We start from the raw sequence: 19,603 nt of genomic DNA on the forward strand, positions 1-19,603 counted from the left end.
ACCTGCAGTCCTGTGTACGTTGGGGTTAGAAATTTGGAGCATTCATTCTAATTCTGATTGTGCTCTGTGGGATTTTAAAAAATAATCATGTAAGTTTGCTCTGAAATGGTGCTACCGAGATTTTCCATTTATTGGTTTGCTTCCTACAATACTTCCCACATCGAGCAGACGTATTACTCCCACTGTATAAAGGAGGAAAGCTCGGGGAGATTAGTGACTTGCTAAAACTTACCCAGAAAAGGTAATTTCCTTCATGGGATTGTTGTGAGAAGAAACAGAAAGTGAAGAGATTAGATTTCTGTAGATTATTTATTTCTTCTTCCTTTTAATTTTTATTAGCATTTATTTTATGTTGAATTTACTCCCAGGCCATACGTTTTGTTTCCTCGATTTCTTCTGGGAACCCCTGTCTTCTGTGCACCTCCTCTTCTGGTTAGCAACCACCTGCTCTGTCTCAGGAGGGATCCTCTCATTGTGGCAGGGAGAGCTCATGGGGGTTATTCCGCCCACGAGCAGTAAGTTCTGAGCCGCATCTTGGAAGCTTTGTTCACCTGGAGGAGCTCAGAAACCAGTCTCCATCTAAACTCTTAAGTTCAGTACCGCTCTCTGCATTGTTAAGCATGTGCAGCAAAGACTCAGCAGTCCTTTGGGCCACTGACCCTCTGTTTGGCCTGGGCACACCTACCACCCACCATTGTAATGAAGGAATGGCACACATTGCTTCTGTAAAGTGACCTCTTTCTGGTACTTGGTGGTTTTTTGGATATGCATTCCCTTGATGGCCTGGGCAGTTTCATGGGTAATCTTAAAGTGGACACGAAGAATTGAACCTCTTGATTTGCATGATTTTGTGGGATTATTTGGGTCAGCTGAATATTAAACCATTTTCAGAGTTCACCTCAGGCTCCTTATGGAAAGAGTGTGGATTCCCCTTTATGTGTGGCATATGTTGACCGCCATGTTTGAATGACTGATTTTAGATAAATAGCTGTCTGGTGCCAGTGCTTCCTGAGAATGGCTTATTGTGGGAAATTAATGTTGAAGTCATTTAGATGTTGAAATTTCACATAAAAAATTCGTTGGGATGGATTTTGGGTTCTATCAGAACCCAAGTTGTCAGACTGTTTTCTCATGAAAGGAAAATCAGAGATGGCCTGGCGATCCTTAGTTCATTAACTGCTTAATCACAAACGAATGTCCTCCTGTGTGTGGGGAAATGGGGAAGAAGCATACAGATAGGGGCAACCAACTTGCAAAGTTTACTAATTTCTTCTTCTTGTTGCCAGTTTGGGTTTTTCTATATTTACCTTGTTGATTTTTCTCTCTCTGATGTGTATTTGTTGTTATACATTAACTTAATGCCAGGCAACAGCACGAACTTACAAATCACACTGGTGGGTAGTCTGTGCAGGGCAAAGTTCAGAGCTCTGATAATTTTCTGGTCTGAGCTCCTGCTGAGCAACTATATCTAAAATAAAATCATACCTACTGTGGTGTGACCTCTTCGGTGGCCTTTTGAAGACTGGGAAAGGTAGGATGGGGTTTAGGCTGTTGTTTTAAAATGAAACAGTTCCTTGATTATCTTAGTGAAAATCATAGTCAAGGGAAATTATTGGTTTGAATTTAAGGTTAAGTGGCAGAGTCTGCAGGAAGTGACCGACCATTGCTTTATTATAACGGAAATTTGAGTAGACATATTAGTCATTCCTTAGGAATCAGTCATTTGAAAAGAGCATTCGTTGGCATTGCTTTGTTTCTCTGGTAGACCTACTATGTAACTGTATTACCAATTTCGCCATTTCCCCCGTTATGTAACTTCATGTAAGCCATTCCTGATATTGGAGGCCAGTGCACCGCACTGTGACCTGTGTTTGTGGTACTGAGTAGATGATAGTTGTATTATAGAAGATGTTCAGTAAGTGCTTTTGTTCATAATAATTCCCAACAACCCTGGTAGGCACTCAATACAAATTTATTGCTTGTTTTATGAAAGATTTTTTTTCACAAGGGATTTATTTATTGGCAACATTCAGCCATGAGTAAAGGGTCTATAATTTACATTTTCTTGATTCAAGGCTATAATTTACTTTAAAGCTACCTGTAAGAAACAAACCAAGGCAGAGAATTAAGGACCAAGATTTGAAAGAGCAAAATTAAGTTATGACTTTTATTTTACTTCTGGACATAATTCTCCTTTAATTGAAAACCCATTAGTAATCTTCTACTGGTATAATTGTTGGCATTATGATTATTGATTATTGATAATTCGGTATATCTAGTCTCATTTCAGAAACCTCAAACAAATCATTGGTTTTTAAATTTTTAAAAAATATGTTTTTTACTTTTTTTCTTTTAGAGAGAGATGAAGGGGGGGGTGGGGGGGAGGAGAGAGAAACATTGATTGGCTGACATCCATATGCACCCTGGCCAGGAATCAGACCTACAACCTGGGTATGTACTCTGACTGGGAATTGAACCAGTTACCTTTTGGTGCAATTGAGCCACACCAGCTAGAGCCAGATTATTGGTTTTAACCTAATAGGCATCATACTTTAAAGATTATATGATGCATTGTATTGAAGGTTTCTAATGATCTGGATTTAACAAGTTTCTCCAGAGAAACATAAGATACATATATAGACAGATAGATAGATAATAGATGATAGATAGATTTTAAGAAATTGGGTCATGCAGTTGTGAGGGCTGGTAAGTCCAGAATTTGCAGGCCAGCTTGGCAGGCTGAATTCTGGCAGGAGTTGATGTTGCAGTGTTGAATCCAAGGAAGGCTGTCTTGAAATTCCTTCTTTTCTCTTAAGTCCTTCTACGGACTGGATGAGGCCCACCCACGTTATGGAGGGTAATCTGCTTTACTCAGACTGACTGAATTGTTAATCGCATCTTAAAAATACCTTCACAGCAGCTAGTGTTTGACCAAGCAGCTGGGCACCAGGGCTCAGCCAAGTTCACACATAAATCAGCCACCACCTCCACCAAATGAGGCCAGATGGCTGTCACAGTTTACTTGTGGAGCAGTCACCTTTCCTCTGCCTGCTCACACGGTGTACCGTGAATTACAAGATAAAACTGGAAATTAGAGAGTTGGGGAGTAACAATAGGAAAAATTAGACGCCACACCAGCCTTCAGAAATTAACAGTGTGACTCAGGACAGAGTTTAGGGTGTTTTAGGCCCACTAGCTGGAGAGACATTACCTTTCAGAGTTTCTCAGCCTCCGATTTCTGGAACAGGAAACACAGTATCATAACATAACAGGTGCATCTATTTCCTGCACGGAAAATTCAGGTTTAAGAGGGAAGCACTCCGCAGGGCAGCTTGTTTGAAAATGGGCAACAGCACTATTGAAAAAAATTTATCAAACTGAGAGAAAAAGAGTGAAAGGAAGAAATCTGTACCCAAAGATAGGGTAGGAAAGAATAGTGCACTCAGCTTTTGTGTATTTTCAGGGAATTTTAAATGGCTAATTTACCAAGAAAGTGATTTCACTTCTACAGTCTCACATGCTGGTTTAGTTAAAAGAGCCTCAGTATGGGTTAGATGGGTAGGTGCGGGCTTATGCAAATGGAGCAGAATGACAAAGAGCCTTTTATTCATCCCTTTCCTTTAGGAGTCTGTTCCAACAAACACCACGTTCTGTGGATGACACTTTGGCAGGAAACTACTTTGTTCAAAGCGCTATTACCTGTACTATCACTGGTCATGCACTGCCAGGCACTCAGAGCCCATTAATTCTTTCACTGTACACGGAGACAGGGAAGGAACTGGCCAAACCACACCTCCTTTTCTGTTGCAGAATCATCCCTGTTCCGTCCTCCCCCTTCCCCCCTCCCCCGTTCTCCATGAGTCATTCCTAGAGTTCAGTGAAGTCCTCACAGCTCTCCATCCTCAGGTGCTGTTTGTCTGAGTAGCCCTAGTGCTCTCCAGTTCCCAGCTCGCCTTGTTAACACACAATCATTGCTCTGTACTTCTGCCCCAGCCTCTTACACAAGTTTGGCGGGATGAGAAAAATAGCTAACCCTCTTCCTCACTGTGCGTTATTTCGAAAGCCCTGGCATTTGATGTAATTTGATGGACCTCATCCAAGTAATGGAAGTACATTCCAAGGTAAAGTGATTTCTCAATTGTCAAACCAATGGCCTTTTCTTGGTATTTTTTTAATTCTCTGCAACCTTGACCATTGTTAATCTCCATCTCCTTGAAACTGGCCCTTGTGGCACCTGCTCTCCTGGTCTCCTTTTGTCCGGCCCATCCCTGTGCCAGGTCCTCGTCCTCCTCTGGCACTGACTGTGGGTATTGGTTCTAGCACCCTCTTTCTTCTTAACTCCAGCCATTCCCCCTCGCCTTGTCCCCGCGCACTCCATATATCTTGTGTACACCTGGGCCTCTTTCGAGCCAAGACCCGAAGTTCTGTGGCTGTTAGCCTTGGGTGGCTGTCTTCCTCTCATGAGGACTGAGTCCCCTGCCATAGACTCCACAGGACAGAGTGTGGGGTCAGGTGGTGGAGAAGCAAAGGGAAGGTTTGATTGTAGGGGAGGGTGTCATTGAGGCAGATCTTGACAATCCCATAGGATTTTGAGAAGCAAGTAGAAAAATAGAAAAATGGTAACAGGTCTTGGTGAGGAATAGTTCTGAGGTAGGCAGTGGCAGAGGAAGTGGATGTGAGGGAGTGATTCCAAAGACCTGGCAATTGGGGGTGGAAGAGGGGAGGACATGGAGAGACATGGAGAAGTCCAGTATTCCCAAAGCTGTGGATGTGGACAACTGGGAGAATGGAGGTAATGTTAACAGAAGATGATTTGAGGTTTTGTTTGCATTGGGGACAGCTGAGAGGCAGACTTGAACTTGGCTGAACGTGAGTGTTACAGGTGAATCCTGGTGAAGGTGCTCCACTGTTAGGAGAGTTAAGCCTTGGAGCTGAGAAGAATGGGGGATGGGAGTGGTTGGTCTCTCAGGTACAAATAGCTGGAGAAAAAAAGTTGCATTTGGAACCTTGGGGATGGGCAGAGAAATGAGGTGAAGAATGGAGATGAAGGAGTAACCAGATGGGAATGAGAAAATCCAGCTGACAGTGTCATCTCGTAAACCTAGAGAAGAATGCACCATTTCAGTGTCGGAGGTCACGGCATGTTAGGTTTGATTTTTTTTTTTCTCCTGAGAAGTGTACTTTCCATTAGGCACTGAGTGGTGCATTGGCAACAATAGCAAGAGCGGCTTCAAGAGTGTAGGGAGGCAGAAGCACGAGTAAAAATTTAGCTGCTCATTCATTCATTGTACTACCGCACATCAGCTAGGTGCTGAAGAAACTACGATTCTGAATAAGATCCACCCAGTCTTGTCCCTCATAGAGTTTCCTGGTAGTGCACAGTAAGATAAGAAATCAGAGACCTGTAATACACTGAGGTAAGCATAGAAGACAGGTTCTGAGGATTATATATAGAAACAAGAAGAGAAGCAGATACTTGAAAAGAGTTTGTAGAGGAGACTTATACTTCCAGTTGTTCAAGTTCCAGGTCCATCTTTGCATTTTTGCATACATATTTCAGCAGACAAGTCCCTGATGGTACCTCATTCATCTTTGCTACCTCACAGTTACATGAACTCTAGCAGCGTCACCCACACGCACTGAGGGTCCTCGCAGAACTGAGATTCTGGAGTGGTGAGACTGCAGTTCTACATGGAGGGGCCTGAAATGCAAATTGTGTCAGATGAGTGCCGACAGATAAAATGATGTAAATGTGCATTTATATGTTCCCCCAACATTGCACCATCTAAAACCTATGGCTTAGTCAATGAAAGAGAAACACCACATGATCTCACTCATTTATGGATAATAAAGAACATTATAGACTGATGAACCGAAAGATAGATATAGAGACAGTAAAACAACAAGCAGACTGTCGAATTACAGCGGGGAGGGTAGGGAGATCTGGGGGAGATAATACAATAGATCAACCGAAGGACTTGTATGCATGCATATAAATACAACAAATAGACACAAAACTCTGGGGAGGGAGGGTATGTATGGGGAGGGGGCAATGTTAAAATATGTACACAGATAATAATTTAATAAAAAAAGTAAAAGAGAAAAAAAAATTCTATGGAGGGAAATAACCAATCAGCAGTCCAAGGAGGAACAAAAAATCAGTTTTGTATATCTTAAAAATCAGAGAGAAAAGCAAAAAAGGGTCATTTTCACACGTACTTTCTAAATTTCTTCTAGTCAGAAGAACTGGAGCTTATCATTTTCTTTCAACCTTCAGTTTTGTAACCAATTTTTGAAAGGCATGGCCACAAAGGACACCTAACACAGACAGATGTAGCACTTGCCTACAAATGGAAGTAATAAAAACTCCTAAAAATGAAGGTGATATTGCCCTAGTCCAGTGGTCGGAAAAACTCATTAGTCAACAGAGTCAAATATCAACAGTACAACGATTGAAATTTCTTTTGAGAGCCAAATTTTTTAAACTTAAACTTCTTCTAACGCCACTTCTTCAAAATAGACTTGCTCAGGCCATGGTGTTTTGTGGAAGAGCCACACTCAAGGGGCCAAAGAGCCGCATGTGGCTCGAGAGCTGCAGTTTGCCAACCACAGCCCTAGCGGATTTGGCTCAGTGGATAGAGTGTCAGCCTGCAGACTGAAGGGTTCGATGCCAATCAAGGGCACATGCCTGGGTTGTGGTCTCAATCCCCAGTATGGGGCATGCATGGGGCAACGGATCAATGATTCTTTCTCATCATTGATGTTTCTATCTTTCTCTCCCCCTCTCTCTTTCTCTCTGAAATCAATAAAAATATATTTTTTAAAAATGAAAAAAAATAAAAACTATGGGGAGAATCCAAGATGGCTTCTCTGGTAGGCAACTAGCCGCAGCCGCACACAACAATTTCAATAAAATACAACTAAAATATAAAATGGACATTACCCAGAACTACAGGAAAGTCGACTGACTGGAAATTCTACAACAAGAAGCAAGGAGAAAACCAGAAGGAAGCGCGGAGGAGCTGTAAAAGCCCAAGGTACGGAGACACGCGGTGTGCGCCGAGAGGACGGAGCCGGAGAGGAGGGAGGCTGAGTGCCTGGCTGGTGTTCCCAAGCGGGAAGGAGAGAAAAGCTCCGACTGTACTGGGCCAAGCTCCAACTGCTCTGAACCCCAATTCTAGGCCAGACCCTAGGGGCCCAGGCTCATCCATAGGGAGCTGGGCTGTAAGGCGGAACCCCAGGGAGCGGCGAAAGGAGGTCCCGGAGGCGAGCACATTGTGCGCAGAGAAGGGCCGGCCGGCTGTGCCGCAGGATTGCCCTGGTGGGAAGGAGACAGGGGCTCCAGACTGCTCTGAACGCCACCTCCAATCCCACTACCAACTGAACTGAACCCCAATACCGGACTCATTGGGGGAGAGCATAGACAGTTTGGCAGCAGGCGAAAATCGAGGGCACCTTTCTCTCAGAGGCGCTTGCAACAAGTACTGAAGGACCCTGAGTCTCAGGAGTCACATAGGGCGGGGCTGACGGAAGCCAAGGCTGTAGGCTCCACCCTGAAACCCCACCCCATCAGGAAAGCTGCCTGCGAAAATGCCTAAACCAAATAGATCACAAACGAAAGAAATGGAGGACAAAAAGCGACTGGATATAGAGTTCAAAACCACACTTATAAGGTTTTTCAAGAGTTTCCTAGAAAAGGCTGATAAAATAAATGAGACCTATGAAGATATGAAAAGGGATCAACAAGAAATAAAGAATACATTGTCTGAAATAAAAAATATTATACAGAGTCCTAAAAACAGAATAGAAGATCGCAAGAATCAAGTCAAAGATTTGGAACATAAAGAGCCAGAAGACACTCCTCTGCACAAGCTAGAAGGCAAGAGAATCCAGAAAATTGAAGATGATGTAAGAAACCTCTGGGACAACTTCAAACGATCCAACATCAGAATTATGGGGGTCCCAGAAGATGAGAGAGAGCAAGATATCGAAAACATACTGAAAGAAATAGTGACAGAAAACTTCCCCCACCTGGTGAAAGAATTGGACTTAGTACAAGTCCAGGAAGCACACAGAACTCCAAATAAAAGGAATCCAAAGAGGACCACACCAAGACAAATCATAATTAAGATTCCAAGAGCAAAAGACAAAGAGAGAATATTAAAAGCAGCAAGAGCTAAGCAGGTAGTTACCTATAAAGGAGCACCTATACGATTGTCAGCTGATTTCTCAACAGAAACCATGCAGGCCAGACGGGAATGGCAAGAAATATTCAAGGTGATGAATAGTAAGAACCTACAGCCAAAGATAATCTATCCAGCAAAGCTATCACTTAGATTCGAAGGTCAGATAAAGAGCTTCACTAATAAAAAAAAGCTAAAGGAGTTCATCACCACCAAACCAGAATTATATGAATTGCTGAAGGGGGTTCTTTCAGAAGAGAAAGTAAATAAAGATAAAAATTATGAACAACAAATACGTAACTATCAACAAGTGAATCTAAAAACCAAGGAAACTAAAAAAAAAATCTGAGGAACAATATTAACTGTTGAATATAATAGAATCAGAGGTATGGAAGGGGAGTGAACTGATGATTCTTGGGGAAAAAGGGAGAGGGGGATGTGGGAAGAGACTGAACATAAACTGTGCACCTATGGATGAGGACAATGGGGGGTGGGGAAAGGGCAGAGAGTGGGGTAAGAAGGGGGGGGGAAGGAATATTTGTAATAATATGAACAATAAAAATTTATAAAAAAATAAAATAAAATAAAATAAAATAAAATAAAACCTATGGCTCTATCTATCTATCTATCTATCTGTGTGTGTGTGTGTGTGTGTGTGTGTGTGTATATATATATATATATATATATATATATATATATATATATTTAAAAAAAATTTTTTTTGTAAGTCCTTGCAATTAATATTACCTTGAGATTTTTCTTTTCCTTATTGCTTTCAAGAGTAGGGCAGGGACTGGAGAGGAGAGTTCCCAGGCTCTTTGCAGGAGGAGGTGCACCTTGTTGGGAACATTGGAGAACCAGGCCTGAGGAGATGAGAGATGCAGTGGGTGGGAGAATGGGTGCGTAGATACTTGCTGTAATTGGTTCCTGTGGACATTTGAGTAATCCGTGGCCCATGGAAATGGATTACTTAGTCTTCATCTAACCTCCCCCCTTTAGGTGACTTTTAAAAGATGATCATTTTACATCTTCTTAACTATTTTAGAACTGTGGTCCTGCTCATAGCTGCATAGTCACTGTGTCACTATGAGCTGGCTTGGTCTGCTGCATTAAGTTGGAGGGACAAGGATGTCCTTTTCCAATACTCGTTTATTCTCTGGCTGAATCAGCTGTCTGCTATTAAAAACTCTCCGTGCTTCAATGGATGTAAAACCTTGTCTTCACCAGCAGGACATTAATCAGCGATTTAATCTCTCCATATACAAGAGCTCATCATGGATTCCTTATCTGAAGGATGGTTGCAAAATGTTTGTTTATTGGAGAAAGAAGTAAAACAGTGCATAATGATGATTTATGACTAAATTCATGAGAAGTGGACAATATAGCTTTTTAAAAGTTTCCCCATTGCACCCTTATCCAGCCTCTGGCAGCCACCATTGTACTTTCTGTCTCCAGGGGTTTGCCTGTACTTGACATTTCACATCAATGGAATCATATGATATGTTGCCTGTTGTGACTGGCTTCTTTCACTTCGGACAATATTTTCAACGTTCATCCATGTGTAGAATGTATTAGTACTCTTTATGGCCAAATAATATTCAAATACATGGGTATATCATATTTAGTTTATCCCTGTATCAGATGATAGATATTTGTTTCTACTTTTTAACTATTAGCAATGATGTTTTTGCATGGACATATATTTTCAATTCTCTTAGGGATTGCTGGGTTGTATGATAACTTTATATTTGATATTTTGAGGATCTGCCAAACTTTCCAAAAGTAGCTGTACCATTTACATCCCAGAAGCCATGTAAGAGGCTTTTGACTTCTCCACATTCTTGTCAACACTTGTTGTCTGGAATGGATTAGTATTGTAGCAAACTCCTAACTTCTCAGGCACTGATTATTTATAAGGTGCATTTTCTAGCATTTTGGTTTCTCTTTCTCTTGCTCCCAAGTCACTAAATTTGTTGGTTTTACCTTAATAACATCTAGTTTCACTTCCCTGGGGAGAAAAGGGAGAAAAGAATGTGGAAGAGGTTCAGTTGGTTAATGTGGGTACATATTAACACCTGTTAGCAAGTTGGCTGGAAAGGTTTGAGGGAAAGGCCAAATGTATCAGCTTACTTGATGTTTGGGATTAATGGCAAGTAGGCCTCTGTAGAACTGGGCAAATATATACTTTGTAAATTTTGTACTTTCAGTTATGAAAATACTGAAAACTAATTAATGACCACTGTACAGGGAAAACTGCAACTTAATTCTCAAAATAATTCTCAACTTATTTGCAGCTGAGTTTAATTCTTTGGTGCTAGGAAATTCAATGAAAGTGATAGGGCAAGGAGAAAAAAATTAAAACCTATAGCATCTAAGTAGGTTTATGTAATATGCTGTAATATAATATCTGTATTAATATATAGGAAAACAAAAAGAGATAGAAAAGCTAGAGAGCATTTAGAGGCTAGAACAATAAAGAGTAGACAGGCTTTTAAGGATCACCACTATGGGGTATGATGTTTTTATAGTCAAGTAAAGATTGCAGTTCATCTTTAAAACAATTCTGGTTTCTTTGCTTATACACATGGACAGTCTATTGCAGTGTCTGGCACTTACTGTTCATTAAATATTTTTTACTTTCTGAAAAAATGCAGATTAGTAGAGTGGTATATTTCAAGAGACAATATTAGGCATGGTTTCTAAATTAGACGGCTAGATTGGCTAGAAAAGGAGAATCAGTTTAAGGAGAAGGTAGAGTTGAGTTTGAAATTAGCAACCAGCTGCCAGGTGTGCATAAGTAGTAACCAAATATACTGGAAAAGTAGAACTTATTTCAAAATCTTAACTTTGTGATAAAATTTTTGTTCTTTTGATTATTATTATTTTTCAATCTTTTCAGAAAAGACTCATAATTTAGAGGAAGATGTATGTCTTTAATTCTACTCTCCAAGATTCCTTTAAACTGCTATATCTTTGTTACTTATATGATAAAATAGTTAAGTGTGCAATAATAGTGACAAAAATTGTGACAATATAGACTCACTAGAGGCCTGGTGCACCAATTCATGCATGGGTGGGGTCCCTTGGCCTGGCTGGGGGCCTCTCACCCAGTCCCAATTGGGCTGATCTGGGCTGGGAGGTTGGCCGGCCACGAGAGGTTAGCTGAGGGAGTGCATTGACCACTAGGGAGCAGCTCCTGCATTGAGTGTCTGCCCCCTGTGGTCAGTGTGTATCATAGATACCTGTCATTTGGTCTACTGGACATAAAGGTCACATAGGCTTTTATATATATAGATAAGAAAAATTATAAAGATTGAAAGAGTAAATGGGACAATGGTTATTGAATATAGATTTCATATATCAAAGTCCAGTTTTTAAAATGTTAAGACGTGACTCTCTCTCCCAGATATTTTGTAATCATGTGTCTGAAATTGATTTAGCTCATGAATGAGGGAGCCAGCAGGATTTTGTGGCTGGTGAACAGAGTACTGAGGGAAAGAGCTTTACTCTGTCAGGAAAGCCACACTGAAATGTTTGCTGAGTTAGAGACAAACTAGTTGAAATTGGCTAATCTCCTTTGGGACAGTAAAATCATAATCTTTGGGGTTATCTTTTCTGCACGGCAGAAATTATTTGTATCTTTACTGGACAAAAGTAATCTACAAATTAACCTATAATTTACCTCAAAATAAGGTATGTTTTCCTAGAGAATGACATAATCTTTGGGTTGAATGCCTAAGACCTGCTGTGGTGTGCTATTGAAAGGCCTTTGCCTCATTTCCATTTCTGGTTAATTCTTCAAAATGTATAGAGGGGCCATCAACACCACTGCAGTGACTGGGATGCTGGGACTTTCCATTGATCCCTGTGTCATGCAGATACACAGTCTCCCAAAGCAGATTTTTGTCTTTGGTTTACGTCCCACAGTGCCGTGAATTTGGTTTCTTAAAAGCAGAGCTGTTGCTCTTCCAACAACTCACCTTCCCACCTTCCCTGTTGGCTCATTTTGTTTCTAAATGGACTGTACTAAAAATGTCAGGTCCTTGAGGTCTTCTCCCTCCCCTAAACAGACATAGGCTCATAGAAAGCCACTTTTTAATAAAGCAGCAAGCCTATTTCAGATACACATTGCTGGATGTTCCAGGAATAAAATAAGTCAGTCTAGAGGTCTCTGAACTCTTTGCCATTCAATCCTTGAGACCCAATTAATAAAACCACGGGAGTTGTCCCCTACTGCATTACTAGATTTAGCCTGGGGTTATCATAGAGGTATTCTTCTCTCCCCTTTCCCTCCCCCCATGGTTTTTTTTTTTTTTAAATTGATTTGAGAGAGAGAGAGAGACATTCAGACAGATTAACATTGATGAGAGAAGCATCCGTCGATTGCCTCCTGCAAGCACCCAGTCCGGAGATCAAATCCCCTGACCTTTTGGTGTATGGCACGGGCCAATACTCCAACCAACTGAACCACACCAGCCAGGGCTACAGGTATTATTTTTATTCACTTTTGTGGCAATTTACATCAGTTTACTAAGTAAGTGGTTTTGGATTTTAAAAGTGGATATATGCTTAAGCAACTACTGTATTTTTCCGTGTATAAGACGCGCCTCCCTATCCAACCCAAAATTAAGAAATCAACATTTTAAACATAAAATAGAACACATTTTATTTAGTAATTACTGCTCTCTTCTTCATCACTATTAGTTCCAGACATATCAAATTCTTCAAATTCTCTTATAACACTCTGTCTTTTGAGTCACTGTCTATATATGTGAGAACATCTTTGTAAACTGGTGGCATTTTCTGAGCTAACTTTATTCGTGTTCTCATGGCCAACCCTTCTCTCCTCATGAAATTGAAGCACCATTTTGCCTTTTCTGTAAAATCAACAATGTTCGTTTTGCTTGCAAGAATTCTTGCCTGACACTGAATAAGCTTGGTTGACACACACAAGCCACTCTGGTTCTGCTTCATAATCCAAGTCTTAAACCTCTGCTCCAAGTTTGCCCATTTTGCTGGTTTTTCTCTTAAGGCCTTCTTCTTTTTTGGCATCTTAAGGACTTCTTCCTGTTTTCTCCACTGTCTGATCATACACGCAGTGAGAGGAGGTCCAAATTGTCTCTCTGCAGCTCTATTTCTATGGTCTTTTGCATAGCTCATTACATTCAGTTTGAATTTTGCAGAGTAAAATTACTTGTATTTATCTTTTTAATTTTTGACATCTTTATGGGCTCAGAACACTCCAGTCTCTGTTGCATCTCTACCTCCACCTCCAATTACAGCATCAGCTAACATCAGTAACAATAAGGCTCGTGGTTGGAGAAAGCCTGTTTGACAAGGTGTGGGCAGCTATGCACCTGCACAGCTCCCTCCTCGGCTGACTTCCGTGTATAAGACGCCCTTTGATTTTCAGTCTAATGATTTTAGAAAAAAAAATAGCATCTTATACACAGAAAAATATGGTTAAGTAGGAGAGTTTTGTCTTGCAGTCTTTCTTCTCCACCTTGTTCTGCAAAGCTCGGCTGTTGTGTGGCTGGCCTGTCCCACATTTTATCCTTAGGACGTGGAAACAAAGGATCCACTCAGCAAAATTAGAGAGTACCAACAACAGCACGTTGCTAAGTGATAACCCCAGGGAGTCTGAGATAGTGGTACCCCTTCCAAAAGGACCTGTTTTGCTCTTTGTTGTAAGGATTGTACTTTTAGGATATGCATTATATATTTTCAGGGTCATAGAACTATAAAAATGGAGGAACCTCAGAGATTATGCATCAGCCCCTATTTCACCTTCAATCTGTGGAAAGCTTGAACTTTGCTAGATGGCATGTTCTGTTTCTTTGATTGTAAGTGAATTCTCTGTCCCAGGATGAAAAATCACCCCGCTGTATTCACAGATTCTCTCAGAGGGTGCACATCAAAATAAATCTGTTTCCTCTTCCAATAGGAAAATCACTATGCTTCCTCCCCTAAAAAGTGGTCTTTTTTAGCTCGGTAGTTAGTATCCTGCAATCCTACAGTTTGTGAAAGGATATGGGTGTCCAAATTCACATTTGTCTGTGTTTCTTTTTAGATGCGGTGCTTAGAACCATATAGATGACCTGAATGAACAGGCTGTTTGGGGAGAGATGGGAAAGACTTTAGATCTCAGCTGCACTCCTGTTGTTTGTGTGGACCTAAAGTATATTGGAATTCCTGAGAGTCATAGGACAAATGTCAGATCACATTGGCCATCTGGTTCACTACTTCTTTGGGTTCTTTTTGAAGTAAATTGCTTTTGTGTCAAGTATTCCCATCTAAGCCATGTATAGGTAAATTTTAACCTAATTTTTAAGCCTTAGCTGTGAATATTTATAGTGATTATAATAACACCATTACTAATGTTTTATCAGAGAGAAAGAACAGCATTGTAGTTAAGAGCCTAGCACTGGAATCAGACTGTTTACAGATTCAAATCCTATCTCCTATGGGTGTGACTACGTGACCTTGAAGTCAATGTGATTGTGCCTGTAAGGTCCTTCCCATGCTCTGGACACATGGTCAGACAACAGATGAGAGCTGTTATTTCTATTCTCTTTGCCAGACTCCCGCTACGCTCTTCATTAAGCACTATCCTATTTTACTCAGTTACACCTGAGGAATACTATTATCCCTCCTCTTTCGCATGCGGCAATTGAGGTCAGAGTAGTTATGTCATTTGTCCAGGGCTCTGTGGCTGCTGAGCGGTGCGGTGGAATTTGAACACACATCTGTTTGATGCCATTTTTATTACATGTTATTTGTATTAGTATTTCTGACCCATCCTTTTGAGACTAGACTATCTTTCTAAAAACATGTATTAAATATTTAATTTACCAGTATACAAAGAATATTTGTAACATATGAGTAAGTTCAAACCTTAACAAATACCATATGCACTACCCAACCTGAAATATAAAATATAAAATTCCAGCAGCATCTTTAAATGTCCCTCCGTCCTCAAGCCCTGCCAACCTCTCCCAAGAGGTAACCATCACTGAATCTTAGGATTATCACTTGTTAATATTCTTCTATTAGTTTTCCTCATACAAATATATTCCTAAGCAATGTTTTCCTTTATGTTGCTGTCTAACAGAATAAGAAAGATGTGAGAGATGTGAACATAAAGCAGCTTTATTTTTTTTTGCTCCCCATGCTTCCCTTAAAGGAGCTCTGTAATTCGTTCTTCTCTCCCCTTAAAAACCCAGGCATGTCCCATGACTTTTCTAATCACTCTTGGGTCATAAAAATCTCACAATCACTTCAAGTTTAAAAAAACAAATGATCACTTCTGCAATTCAAATGCTCAATTCCATGTGTTATTTATTCTTTTAAAATGGAGGCGCTGACACTGGTAGGGCAGGTCTCACGCCCTGACCCCTTCCTGGAAGTATTGCAGGTATTCCAATCCCAAGTTCTTCCACATGAATTTTAAAATCAGCTAGCCGAGGTTACACATGTACGGAATTTGGATTTGGACTGGAGGTGTTTCTGAATCTCGATGATGTAATGATATTAGTTTTTCCATTAGGTGAGTCATGTCAGTGTGATTATTAACACAAGGGGTGGGTTTCTGGGTATTTATCTGTACTGCGTACAGAGCTCCCAAGTCGTTCGCCTGACTGTGCCACTTAGCTCTTTGCTTATTTAGATTTCACATTAGTGTACTTTGTTTTTTAGAGCAGTTTTAAGTTTACAGAGAAAGTGATGGAAAAATAGAAAGTTCCCAAATATTTCTACCCCCTGTGTATAATTTTCCCTGTTATTGACATCTTACATCAGAGTGGCACATTTGTTAACAATGATGAGCCAATGTGGATACATTATTATTAGCTAAAGTCCATAGTTTACTTTAGAGTTGGTTCACTGTTGGTATTGGGCATTCTGTAGGTTTGGACAAATATATAATGACGTGTATCCACCATTGTAGTATCATACAGAATAACTTCACTGCCCTAGAACAGCTGCTGTGCTCTGCCTATTCCTTCCTCCCTCCCCCAAACTCCTTATACCCGCTGGTATTTTTACTGTCTCCATAGTTGTGCCTTTTCCACAGTGTCATATAGTTGGAATCATACAGTATGTAGCATTTTTGGGTTAGCTTTTTTTCTTTTCTTTTTTCAAATCTGAGGTAATTTTTTTTAAATTGGTTTTTAGAGAGAGTGGAAAGGAAAGGGAGAGACAGAGAAAGAAACATCCATGTGAAAGAGACACAGTGATTGGTTGCCTCCTCTTCACATCCCAGCCAGGGTCAGGGATCAAGACTGCACCCAGGGATCAAGACTGCACCCCAGGTACATGCCCTTGTCTGGAAACAAACACAGGACTCTTCAGTCTGTCTATCCACTGAGCCAAACTAGAAAAATTTACTTTTTTTCACTAAGTAATATGCTTTTAAGTTTTCTCCATGTCTTTCCATGGCTTGAGAGCTCATTTCTTTTTATTGCTGACAAATGTTCTATTGTCTGGATGTACCACAGTTTATCCACTCACCTACGGAAGGACATCTTGGTAGTTTTCAAGTTTTGGCAATTATAAGAAAAGCTGCTATAAACATTTTAGCTATTTAGTGGTCTCTCCTATTCTCATTTGTAAAATGAGACATTGAACAGAAGTCTTTATCGTTTCTAACACTCTCAAATGCCATTGGTGAAGAATACGAACTGCTAGGAACTGGAAAAGGAAGATGGGTGACATTTTGAAGTCAGGCCTAAATGGTACCCTAGCAGAGGATATGCGAGAAGGAGGGAGGAAAGAGGAGAAGGGTAGCCTTCAGATGAAAAAGAAGCTTCAAAGGAGAAGGACTGGGTGGAACCGAGAGCATGAGCATAGTGATTATTTGTTTTAAAACAAAAAGCAAAACTAAGAGCACAAACAATGCAGCTGAAAGTAGAGGGGCAGGTGGCTGCAGTCTGGCTGGGAGAAGGTGGGAAGGTGACCCACAGGGCCCAGGGGCGGAGTCCAGGACGCTTGTTTGGTTTACCTGACGAGTTTGTCAACCTATAACCAATCTGCACATGGAGCTAGAAAGGGAGGACTGAAAAGTGGCAAACATCGATGCCTGAATATACAGCTTTAAACACCAGCAGCAACAAGGATTGGCTCACGGGGACCCTCAGCACACAGTGTCTGTCAGGGCCCTGGCGCTCTGCTCGCAGCTCATGTGGGCCAGCTCCCAATAGAAAGTCTAACTCCTGTGCTAAGTTAGACTTTATGTTCTGAATCTGGCCAGAAGGGAGGTGCATAGAGAATGCAGCCCTAGAAGCATTGCTTATAGATGAGAAACCTTTCAACTTTTGGATCACATCCGGGATATATCCCAAAGGTAACGTTAAAAAGTCTTTTTTCCAGTTTTATTCAGAAATAATTGACATACATCACTATATAAGTTTAAGGTGTATGGATGGCATGATGGCTTGACTTAACATATATTGTGAAATGATTGCCACAGTAGGTTTAGTTAATATACATTATCTCATATACATACAATAAAGAGAAAAGAGAGAAAAAGAGGAAAAAATTATCCTTGCGACAAGAGCTCAGGATGTACTCCTGACAACTTCCCTATGGACTGTACGGCAGTGTTGGCTGTCCTTAGCCCGCTGTGCAGTACATCCCTAGTGCTTACCAAAGGTCATTTCGTTGGAGAGCTCGTGATTGCTGGCTGTGGACGGCCTTGCTTTGTGACTGATGGATACCAGTCACGGGAACCAGGTTTTCTCTTCTGTGTAGTGTAGGCTTGTGCCATGGAGAAAAGCTGAAGTCCAAACAGGCGAATACTAAGAAGTCAAAAGTTTTGTTTCCAAGGCCCTAAAAAGAGTGCTAGGAAAATCACCAAGGGAGCTCTTTCCTGAGGCTGCTGGTGATGAGGCTGGAAGAGCTGTGAGGTATGGTACAGGATTTTCTGAGGAGGATTTGGGAACTACCCCATGGCTCTTTTGACTGAAATTCATTACCTGGACACTTTACCTTGAATTATGTGATCTGTTGTCTAAATCCTCTTCAGAATGTTTATTAGACTATGCACTTGGAAATTATGGTTAATTTTAAAATTTTTAGTGCTTTACTGATATAAAAATAAAATTTACTTCAGTTGTATAATTCATTAATTTTTAGTAAATTGACAAAGTTCTGCAACCATCTAACTTTGGAACATTTCCATCATCCAAAAAGGAAACCTCATGGCCACTTGTAGGCACTGTTGTTTCCTCCTTTCGCCCCCAAAACCATTCCTCCACCTCTGTCTCCATAGATTTGCCCTTTCTAGCCGAGACTGGTTTGGCTCAATGGATAGAGCTTCGGCTTGGGGACTGAAGGGTCGTGGGTTCGATTCCGGTCAAGGGCATGTACCTTGGTTTGCGGGCATATCTCCAGTAGGGGGTGTGCAAGAGGCAGCTGGTCGATGACTCTTTCTCATCGATGTTTCTAACTCTCTATCTCCCTTCTTCTCTGTACAAAATCAATAAATATATTAAAAAAAAAAAAAGATTTGCCCTTTCTAGACATCTCATTACGTCACTGAATCATGCAGTATGTGGTTTTGCTGGCTATTTTCTTTCACTTGCTCTTTTAAGGTTTCACTTAGCTTTTGAGGGTTATCCATGTTGTAGTAGCATTTACCCTAAATAGTAAAGAGGTAATATGCAAATTGACCATCATGCCCTTGCACAAGATGGCTGCCCCCATGTAGTCACAAGATGGCCACCACAAGATGCTGGCAGGGAAGGGCAGTTGGGGGCAACCAGGTTGGCAGGGGAAGGAAGTTGGGGGTGACGATACTTGCAGCGGAGGGCAGTTGTGGGGGACCATGCCTGCAGGGGAGGGCAGTTGTGGGGGACCAGGTCTGCAGGGGAGGGCAGTTATGGGTGATTGGGCCAGCAGGGGAGCAGTTAGGCATCAATCAGGTTGGCAGGGGAGTGGTTAAGGAGTGATCAGGCTGGTAGGCAGAAGTGGTTATTGACAATCAGGCTGGGGGGCCGGTGAATGGTTGGGAGCCAGCAGTCCCAGATTGTGAGATTGGGCCTAAACTGGCATTTGGACATTTCCTGAAGGATACCTCCCCACCCCCTGTGCACAAATTTCATGTACCAGGCCTCTAGTTTTTATATAATTAGACTAAATGATTATACTACTTGACTCCTGTGTTCTTTGATACATCTGAGTGTATTATTATTCTTGCTTTTAAAAGATAATAGATTAGGGGGCGTGGCAGTGGCTCGGGCCTCCAGGCCAGCACGCAGCGGTGCTCCGCGCCAGCAAGTCTCTGTACCCGTCCCTGTCCCTCCGCCCCCCTCGCTCGCCCCCACCCTCCCCGCAGCGCTGGCCCAGCCAGCTTCCCCAGCCAGCTTCCCCCTCGAGGGGTCTCTCATGAATATTGAGCAGCCCCTGTTATAGTTCCCCAGCTC

General features: G+C 41.4%; 1 pseudogene across 1 annotated transcript; it reads right to left on the minus strand.

Moving 5' to 3' along the window:
- Window positions 1–358: 358 nt before the first annotated feature.
- Window positions 359–873, minus strand: LOC311619685 (large ribosomal subunit protein uL22-like; annotated as a pseudogene). The gene has a single exon. The product of its transcript is annotated as a large ribosomal subunit protein uL22-like (transcript).
- Window positions 874–19,603: the final 18,730 nt, after the last annotated feature.

This window comes from Pipistrellus hanaki, assembly GCF_964339955.1.
Source record: "Pipistrellus hanaki genome assembly, chromosome: 3".
Lineage (NCBI taxonomy): Eukaryota > Metazoa > Chordata > Mammalia > Chiroptera > Vespertilionidae > Pipistrellus > Pipistrellus hanaki.